The sequence below is a fragment of the Ptychodera flava genome, chromosome 20, assembly GCF_041260155.1.
Source record: "Ptychodera flava strain L36383 chromosome 20, AS_Pfla_20210202, whole genome shotgun sequence".
Lineage (NCBI taxonomy): Eukaryota > Metazoa > Hemichordata > Enteropneusta > Ptychoderidae > Ptychodera > Ptychodera flava.
The window spans coordinates 16,605,702-16,615,477 of NC_091947.1; positions in this window are offsets into that span (position 1 = coordinate 16,605,702).

The following is a 9,776-nucleotide window of genomic DNA, read 5'->3' on the forward strand; positions in this document are numbered from 1 at the left end:
CTCGTAGATTAGCAGCTTTCTTCCATGCTTCATAAGAGATTAGATTGGTTTCAGCACCAGTATCTACCTTGAAGTTTAATTGTGTACCTGCAACTTCAACTCCTTCAAACCAGGCTCATCTGGTCTTTTCTATGTTGCCAACTGTAAGAACGCTTCCCATCTCGAAGTCACCGGTCCTGACTGGATGAGTCATACAGCATTGTATGAACGGCTTTTTGTCGAGCTCAACTAGACAAAGGCTAGTCTCTACATTCAAATGCTTTTTTGCAGGTATCAAACAGAACGCTTCTTTTGACAGGCTTAAAAATACTGTGTCATCAGCACTGTGAATTTTCTTGACATTTGGGAGCAGATTTGACCTAACAAAAACGCTTACACCACCAGAGAATTTACCTACATTCAAATGGCGACGTCGGAATGTTGAGAAAGTAACATGATCAGAGAGAAATGTGTCAAATTCGGAAGCAGACCTAGCAAACGTTTCACACACTCCAACAATATCAAACGTAGACAAATAATTTTTTACGGTAAAATTATGTGCATATTTCTTGAGACCGTTCGCATTCCAAGAAGCTAAAGATAAACTAACTTTCTTTGTAACTTTGTGTTCTTCCAGTCGTTTTCTTTGTGTACGGACCTGGCCGAGTTCCTTAAGCAGTGCACCTTCAAGTCCTTCCCATACTTCAGGTATGTCATCACAAGAAAGCCAAATGATGAACATTTTAGTAGACATTCAGAAAGATATGAAAACTCTCAAGCGTTATAGAAAACTGAGCTGAATGAAGTAAGAAAGGACCTTGCTAGTATGAATGACTCTGTATTTACACTCAAAGAAAATCGCCAGAAACTTGCTGAGGAAAATAAAATACTACGACAAAGATTGGACCGCGTGGAATTGAGCTGCGATAAACTTAGAGGGCATAGCCGTTGGAACAATCTTATTTTTCAAGGTATACCAGAAAATGTAAATGGCAGAGAAACGTGGAAAAGTATGAGGAAAAGGTGCAGAATATGCTAAAGAATGAGCTGGACATTGAGAACGCATTTGACGAATCTGCAGTGCCAATAGAAAGAGCCCACCGGCTACCCGATCGATTTGCTGGTAACAACCCTAGACGCGCCATCGTTCAATTCCTGTCTTACAAGGTACGATCGTCTATACTACAAAAAGGCAGAACAATGCTTAGAGACTCCACCTTTAAAGTGAAAGAGGATTTCTCACCCGCCATCAGAGCTACACGTCGGAAGCTTGCCCCTTATATGCGGAAAGCACTAGATGACGGCAAACGAGCAACACTTATATATGATACATTGCTGATAGATGGTGTGCGTTATAAGTTTGATGAAGTTACTCAGAATATCGTCAAACTATAGAAACTCGGCCAGGTCCGTACGCAACCATATTGTACTATATCGTAAAACAAATTGACGTGCATATGCATGACGTAAGTCAATGTCCTTGTACAAACTTTGAATAAAATCAGTTGAGATGTGCCTGAGACATGACTCCGTACATGAAAAAATTGTAACAAAATGGCCGCATGGTAGCCATAATGGATTGTATCACAAACATAATTAGGTGCATATGTATGACATAAGGAGTAATCCTTGTACAAAGTTTGAATGAAATCGCTCCAGGCATCTCTGAGATATCTGTGTGAACGGACTGACGGACAGACGGACGCACGGACATGACCAAACCTATAAGTCTCCCCGGATATGCGACTGACTCACCATTCTCATATGATCACCAACATTTGTATCAGGCAATGCATGAACAGCTTTCTCATCCATGTCTCTATCTTGATCTAAAATAGGATCATTATAATTTATACTATTAGATAAGTTTGAAACTATTTAATTGCACACAGCATGCCATATATATTCAATTGACAAAACTAATAGTTTCAAACTTAAACTTACCCTCCAAACTTACCCTCCCCAACACGATTAAACTCTGGTTTGATGAGGATTTGACATATCTCAGTGCTTTCAAAACAAACTGTAAATTGTTTTTTCTCCAGCAATGATATAGAACAAGCGACCTAGTGGGGATGACACCAATTTGAGTAGTGGCATTCATATTCAACCAAGTTGAATTTTCCAGCCAATCATTTCGTTTGTCAAGAAACTGGCAAACCTGCGAAAATTAACAATATACAAATATTCCAATAATTGCAACAAATACTGTCTGTGTCAGGTAGCTTTTTGGGAACTGCATAAAATCTAAAATCAGTCAAGGAGATTGAGAGATTAGATCCAATGGGAAAAATATCACAAATAAGACGGTATTGCTCCCATTTGACCAAAGTTGTTTTATAATAACTGTAACAAATCTGGGTCATGTAGGCCACAGTGAACTGCATTAAAAAATCAGTCTATGGGATTCTGAAATTTTTTGACCAAAATTGGAAAAACAGCAACAATATGTCACTGCTTGATTCCATATTGTCTACAAAACACGCTAAAAATTAAGAAAATGGTTAAAATTTTGAACTTAGAAAATAGAAATTTGCTTTTCTTGTACAAGCAGATTACATGACAATTTTGACACATCTAAACTATGCCATTACAACACATATATATATATATATGACAAGTAGTTTTGAATAATAAAATTTCTTGATAAACTTCACAGAAATATTCTTACAAATGCAAACTTCTACACTTCCATTTCAGTTAGAAGCAACTAACTTCTCGCCTGATATTAAATGTGTACACTGTGTAAACAAACACAGATGGCTTTTTTTCCTTATCATCCAGACTTATTAACTATCGTTGCAAATCTCTAAAGTAAATAATCCCTCCTTTCACCAACAAACTTATGAAACTCACATTTTTAAGTCTGCAGTTGAACCTTTTTTTACCACAAATTTGAAAAAATTGCCCTAAAAATACGATAAATCGCCCTCTTACCTCAGAAGTGAAATTCATCACCCTCACACGCTCGATTCTCCAGGTTGTCACCTCTGCAGGCGGAACGGCATTGACAGTCTTCTGTCTGATCCGGTAGGCCCTAAACCAAATGTATCTTGCCTTGTGCACTGAGCGATTCAGGGAGTTGAGAATAGTAGCGATTTGGCGTTGAGTCAGGTTACTATTTACTTTCGTTTTCTGAGGTGAATGCAATGTTGCAACCTTTAACCAAGGAGATAACGAAACAACAAATGTTTCACGAAGTGGACACCCCTTTCAGACTTAATATGCACCACGAACAATTATGCGTTGTTAAAAGAGGTCATGTCACATGAGCTTTCCCATGTCGTATCTGTTTAGAGCAATGTCCTACCAGGCTCTAGACGAACTTATGCTATCTACGTCCATCAATAGATAATAAACCTCAGAGAACATGATATCTCATTTACTTTGGTGACAGCATGGTGAGAGGATTAAGTTACGCGATTTTATAAAACTCCATAGAGCTCTATTGACAGTCACCTGAATACAATGGACAAAATCTGGATAATGTTAGAAGCAGGGCTTCTAATTATGCCAGGGAGACTTTTGCGGTAGGTTTTGCAAAACTGAATTATATTCGGCCAAAAAATGGACAGTGTTATAGATCAACATAATCCTGACCGGAGCCAGGATGTTGGGGTTAAGCAATATGTTGCTTCAAAAGGCTACATGTATTGGACTTCGGAAAGGCCATCCAGTCATTTTAGTGAAGCAGATTTGGCCAGTCGTTGAATTCATGAATATCGTAATATAAACGAGAAAAATCAGTAATTTGTGATGTAGGGTGTTATAATATATTTTTAGTATATCTGAGAAAAGTTGTTTCACATATTTGTAATTGCATATTTTGTTGATAAGTGTATGCATTAAGTTTGTCTTGTGTTGATAAATGTATGCAATATCAGCTGAATCATATATATTTTCGAACATGATATCTCGTTTAGGTCCAAAAATATTATTGAGGGTCTACGGCTGAATATACTAAAATATGTTAAAGAGTGTACTTCGCCCAGTTAAAGCGATGAAATTCGTTTCTTCGCTTCGATAAAGTGTGTATGTGCGATGTATGATAGTGAGCATGCGTGCGTGAGTGCTTCACGAACTCTACAACGTGTTGAGCGGTCTCAGTCAGAAAAATGTAACAACTTAGCCGGCTATTGAACCACTCTTTTTTGGGAGTGGAGATTTAGCCGAGCGGTTCTGGCTCTGGCTTCTCAGCTAGGCGACTGATGCCGTATGTTGTGGGTTCGAATCCGAATGAAAACTAGCCGTATTGCATAACTTTGATCAAATCAGGAAATAAATGCTAGAGAAATGTTGAAATTTTGCCAATTTTTGCGACATAACTAGCTGTGGTATTCTTTTAGTTTCTATTAGTTCAACCAATGAAAATAATGTCCAACTTCCTCAATACAAATTTTGAGCATATTATATATTTTAGCCCAAACATGGGACTATGCGCCTCGGGCTAGGTGACCATTAGCCGACATAAGGGCATGGTGATCAGCGCAGTGGGTTGTCGTTTAGTCAGATTACTATTCACTTTCGTTTTCTGAGGTGAATGCAATGTTAAAGCCTGTAAGGAAGGAGACTGCGACGGCCATTGTACAACGCCCTCAGGGTTGTTACCTTCATTGTCCTTCCTGATGACATTGATTTCTGAAGAACAGTTTCCTTATTCAAGTGAATGTTCGTTGTTAAACGAGAAAATACACGGTTTATTGTACGATTTAAAATACTTTATATTCTCTAGAAAATGAAAGAATACAGAGTGTCATTGGTCCATGGAGAGTCCTCAGCTATCATCGTTCTGTTTGCTCAATTTAGTCGGCAAGGTATGAGTAAATCACAGTCCCTCCACACGCGTTAGAATGTGAGTAAACGAAATCCAAAAACTCGAACATCAGGAGGAAAAAACGAACTCGAGATCTGAAAATAACACCAAGACAATTGGAATGCACTCACAGCCTTTTTGTCTTGTTTCATTATTATTTTCGAACCATTTTAGTTACTAAATCTGGCAGTAGTAAAATTTAAACTAAGAGTCACTCATATCAAATTTCCCAATCGTGTTACTCGTTCAAGCCAGCGCATGATGGGTAGCTTGTGCTTTACAGAAATGGTGCAGGGCATCGTGAATTCTTAATGTAACATAACTTAGGGTCTTTACAAGGATTAAAGCTCTCGTTTCTACCAACATGGGTTTGTCATGGAGTCGACTTCTCTGGCTTAAACTCACAGAAAACTGTTTTTGCTCACGCCTCGCACGATTGTGTTAAACGTGAATTTATCGACTCCTTCTAAGTAAAATTGTTGCACTATAGGAAAGGTAGAGTGGTACACTTTTACTAAAATAGTCCAGTCAATCTAAGCCAAAAAAGGGGTAAACCTAGGACTAATTCAAACAGAAATTATTTCTTCACCATGCATTTTGGAAAGGTCCTAGAAATAACATACTAAAAGTATAATAAAATATAAGAGGTGCAACAGTGCCTAATTTGCATAAATGTAAAGGGGGCTCATGGGTATAAAATTGTCGCTGATAGACGGTTTCTACTTAAAATATGTGGCTAAACATGCTTTTGATCAGGGTTTTTTGGCTTATTTGCCTCCTTTTTGGTCTAGGCAATCTTGTTGAAAATATTTTGTCGTCATACAAATATTCCTCATTTGCATAAATCCAATATGGCCGCCACAACACTTCACTTTTCTTAGTTTTTCTCGAATTAATAACTATTTTTAAGCTACTACTGACAGCAATAGAATAATTTTTTCACATTGTATTTTAGACAAGTCCTAGAATAACATACTAAAAGCCTAGTACAATCTAGAATTGTAAACAGTGCCTAATTTGCATAGATGTAAAAAGATTATGGGTACCATACTAAGTGCTGATAGAATGTTTCTGCTAAAAATAATTGGCTAAACATGATATGTTATGCAGGTTTTTGGCTTATTTGCCTTGTTTTTGGTTTAGGTAATGTTGATGGAAATATCTAGTCTTCATAGAAATATTCCTAATTTGCATAAATCCAATATGGCCGCCACAACCTTCACTTTTCTTTGTATTTTTCCAAATTAATAACTATTTTTATGCTACTTCTGACAGCAATAGAATTATTTATCCACTGTGTATTTCAGAGAAGCCCTACAATGACATACTAAAAGCCTCGTACAATCTAGAAATGTAAACAATGCCTAATTTGCATATATGTAAAAAGATTATGGTTACAAACTAGGTGCTGATAGAATGTTGCTACTAAAAGTATTTGGCTAAACATGATATGTGCGGATTTTGGGCTTATTTGCCTTGGTTTTGGTTCAGGCATTTGTCGACATAGAAATATTCCTCATTTGCATAAATCCAATATGGCCGCCACAACACTTCGTTTTTCTTTGTATGTCCCTAATTAATAACTATATAAGCTACTTCTGACTGCAATAGAATTAAATTTTCTTTGTGTATTTTAGAGAGGTCCTAAAATGACATACTAAAAGTCCAATACAATCTAAGATTTATAACATTACCTTATTTGTATAGATATAAACGGATAAAAGGAGCAATACATTCACTTATAAAAGAAATATGCATATTGAATCGAGAAAAATGCGACATTATGTTCAAGTAATGTATGTATTTATCTTAATTTTTGTCCAGGCAATATTTTTGAATACATTTTATCGCCCGAGAAATATTCCTAATTTGCCTAAATCAAGTATGGCTGCCACTGCATTTCACTTAAAAATTATATTTAATCTACACAACAAGTAGTTTTTGTTTCCACTCTGTATTGAATGTATAGAATGACAAACAAAATGACTGTTAAGAGGGGAGACAGCGCATAATTTGAATAAATATAAAACTTAGAAAAGGGAACAAAATCGTTGCTGTTAATAGATTTCTTAAAAATATATTCAGCAAATTGATATTTAATTCAAGCAATTTCATTATTTAATGTACTTTTTGTGTTTCTAGGCAATGCATAAAATCATTTAAGATTCCTCATTTTACATAACTGCAATGTGCCCCTCCTACCACTTTACTTTTCCCTTTTTTGGCCTAGTATAAATGACTATATATAATGTTAAAAAACAACGGAGATCATTAGAACTAAATTTTAGTAAGGTCATGGAAGTTACATATCGCAAGCTTAAAGGCCTGTGTTGGCACCAGATTTTCTTATCAGAAAATTTACCCACCAGATTACAATTTCAATGGAAAACAAAAGACTCTTACACCTCAATCATTCTCTTACAGACTAGAACAAAGGCGATCCCAGGGATCGCGAAAAGTGCATTTAATGAAGTTGTGCATAAGACAGTTAATTTACCCAAATGCTAAATGGGTCATAGATGCTATACAAACCTGGTGCTGATAATCTATTTACGAAAGTGATTTAAGAGATAAGCTGACATTGTAATGACTATGTAACATCATTTTCTTGTTTTTAGTTCAGGGAATGTTTTCAAATATATCTTACAGCGATAAAAAAATTCTTATTTGCATTTGTCCAATAAGTCAACCATGTCACTTCCTTTTTCTAATTGGAACATGAATTATTTCTTCACCTTAAATACTTAAAAGGTCCAAGAATGGTATATTCAAAGCCTAATACAATCTACATTGTGCAAAGGACTAATTTTAAAAGATTTTATAGGAAATGCCTACACTGTACTAAATGTAATAATTGAAACGTGAAAGGTTTTACAATATCGTAAAGAGAGATTGGAAGTTTTTACTAACATTGCTAAATATATTTTACCTAATTTTGAGCGATTCCTCATGTGCATAAATCATGTATGATGATCATTACAATAATTTTCTTTAATTTTTCAAATTGACGTCAACTTATTTTAATTAATTATGTTATCAGTAAAATGAGAAGTTACATTAAGAGACACTACTTGTTTAAGTTATTTAATACTTTAAATTCTTCCTATCGAAAGATGTCCATTTTATAACTTGAATGAACATTTTGCTCAGTACAAAGAAATTGACATGGTTATTTATTTTCTGTGTATTTTAACTCATTTTAATGATTATATACTAATAGGGCCTACAGAATGAAAAGACCTGTAAAAATAAACAATGATTGATTCGTATAGTTCATTTCAATTATCTAGAGAATTTGCATAATGTCAATAACATTGGGAACTTACTGGAATGCATACCAAAATGCTTGGCCAAATAACCAACACTTTGTACTAAGGGAGGCTGAAGAAAATGTGAGTTTCAGCTCTATTTTCTTTTATTTTCACCCTTACCCGTATTACTAATATAGATTAAGTGTGGATAAAATGTAATTATAGGCCAGGTTGTGTGGTCACTGGTATATCAGGTATACTTTTGACTGTGTGCAACTTGCCTGTTCATGCCACATACAGAAATTTATGATAATAATAAATAAATAAATTATAATGATCATGATGATATACCGGTAGAGGTACAATTGTTATACTATACTGCCAATTATCATGAAATATGGATTAGGAAAGCTGTTCCTTTATCAGCTGAAAGACATTACAATAATCAAAGGACACAGCATTTCTCAAAATTTTGAAATTTCTTGAAGACAACAATTGAAAATTAATATAAAGTCTGAAGAGAGAGATTTCCTGTTAAATCTTACCGTACACAGCCATAGCATTTGAGGAAAAACTGAAAAAATCTGTTGACTGAATCATGATAATCTAAATCACTGGTAAAAGTAAATCTAGATACTTTTCATAATGTTACATGGTCTAGCTGCTCTTTCTAATTTTCATGACCGTGAAACAAGAAAACCAAGATGTGAAGGGATTTGCATCACAGAAGCTGCCGTTAACGAGTTTATCAATTAGGATATCAAATTTTGACATCAAATTATCATCCTGTATTTTTAACCTTATGGAAGTGTCACCTCAGATTGGCCAGACTCTCAATTCCTTGAGTGATCGATCTTATTGGTAATAATACAAAAGTCCAATAATCTGCAAATGGGAAGTCCATTACATAACAGACCCATGAGTGATACTTGCAAATCAAAGATCTAGTATGATACGCAGTACAATTATATCATCCTATGCTTCACATCTTTTCATTGAGTTACCCTTCCCCATACTTATGGGTTCTACAATGAACTGCAGCAGCATGAATAACCCCGACAGAAAGCAAAATCTAGACTTTATGTTGTCAACGAAAGGATTGTGGCTTTAAAGAAATGAACCACCTAGAGGAAGATGTAAACAGAGAGGAAGAGGAAGAAATTTTGATATGATAATGACCATCATAATAAATGTCATCACCACTACCATCATGGTGATTCAAATGATGTTCGTATTTATACTAATGATAGTTTAATAATGAGAAGGATGATTCACAGGCACAACTGTTAGGTGTGGTGAACCATTTATTAGTAACTGAATATTTCCATCGTCATTGAAGATAATGACCAAAAGCATAAAATATTCCTTCAAAAATTTTACGGCAATCGAACATGTTGTAGGAGAAAATGACATAAAATGACAATTGATGTCAAAAACTTGAGCACGTCCAATGATTTTTTATGAATAACCTTATCGTCGTAAAAGAAAGAAGAATATCCAAAGAAAAAATTCTGATTCCTTGTATTTAAACAGTAATTCTCTGAAACTCTTCTCTTTATTCATTGCATTTCTGAATAACCAGAAAATGTCAATGGAAGCTATTGTAGGCTTATTGTATACAGAATACAGAATTAGGCATTTTGTATTAAAATATGTAAATTATGCATGCAAATTAGGTCAACCTGTTTTGTTTTAGGTAATTCTTGCAAAACCATAACAATTTCATAGGGAAA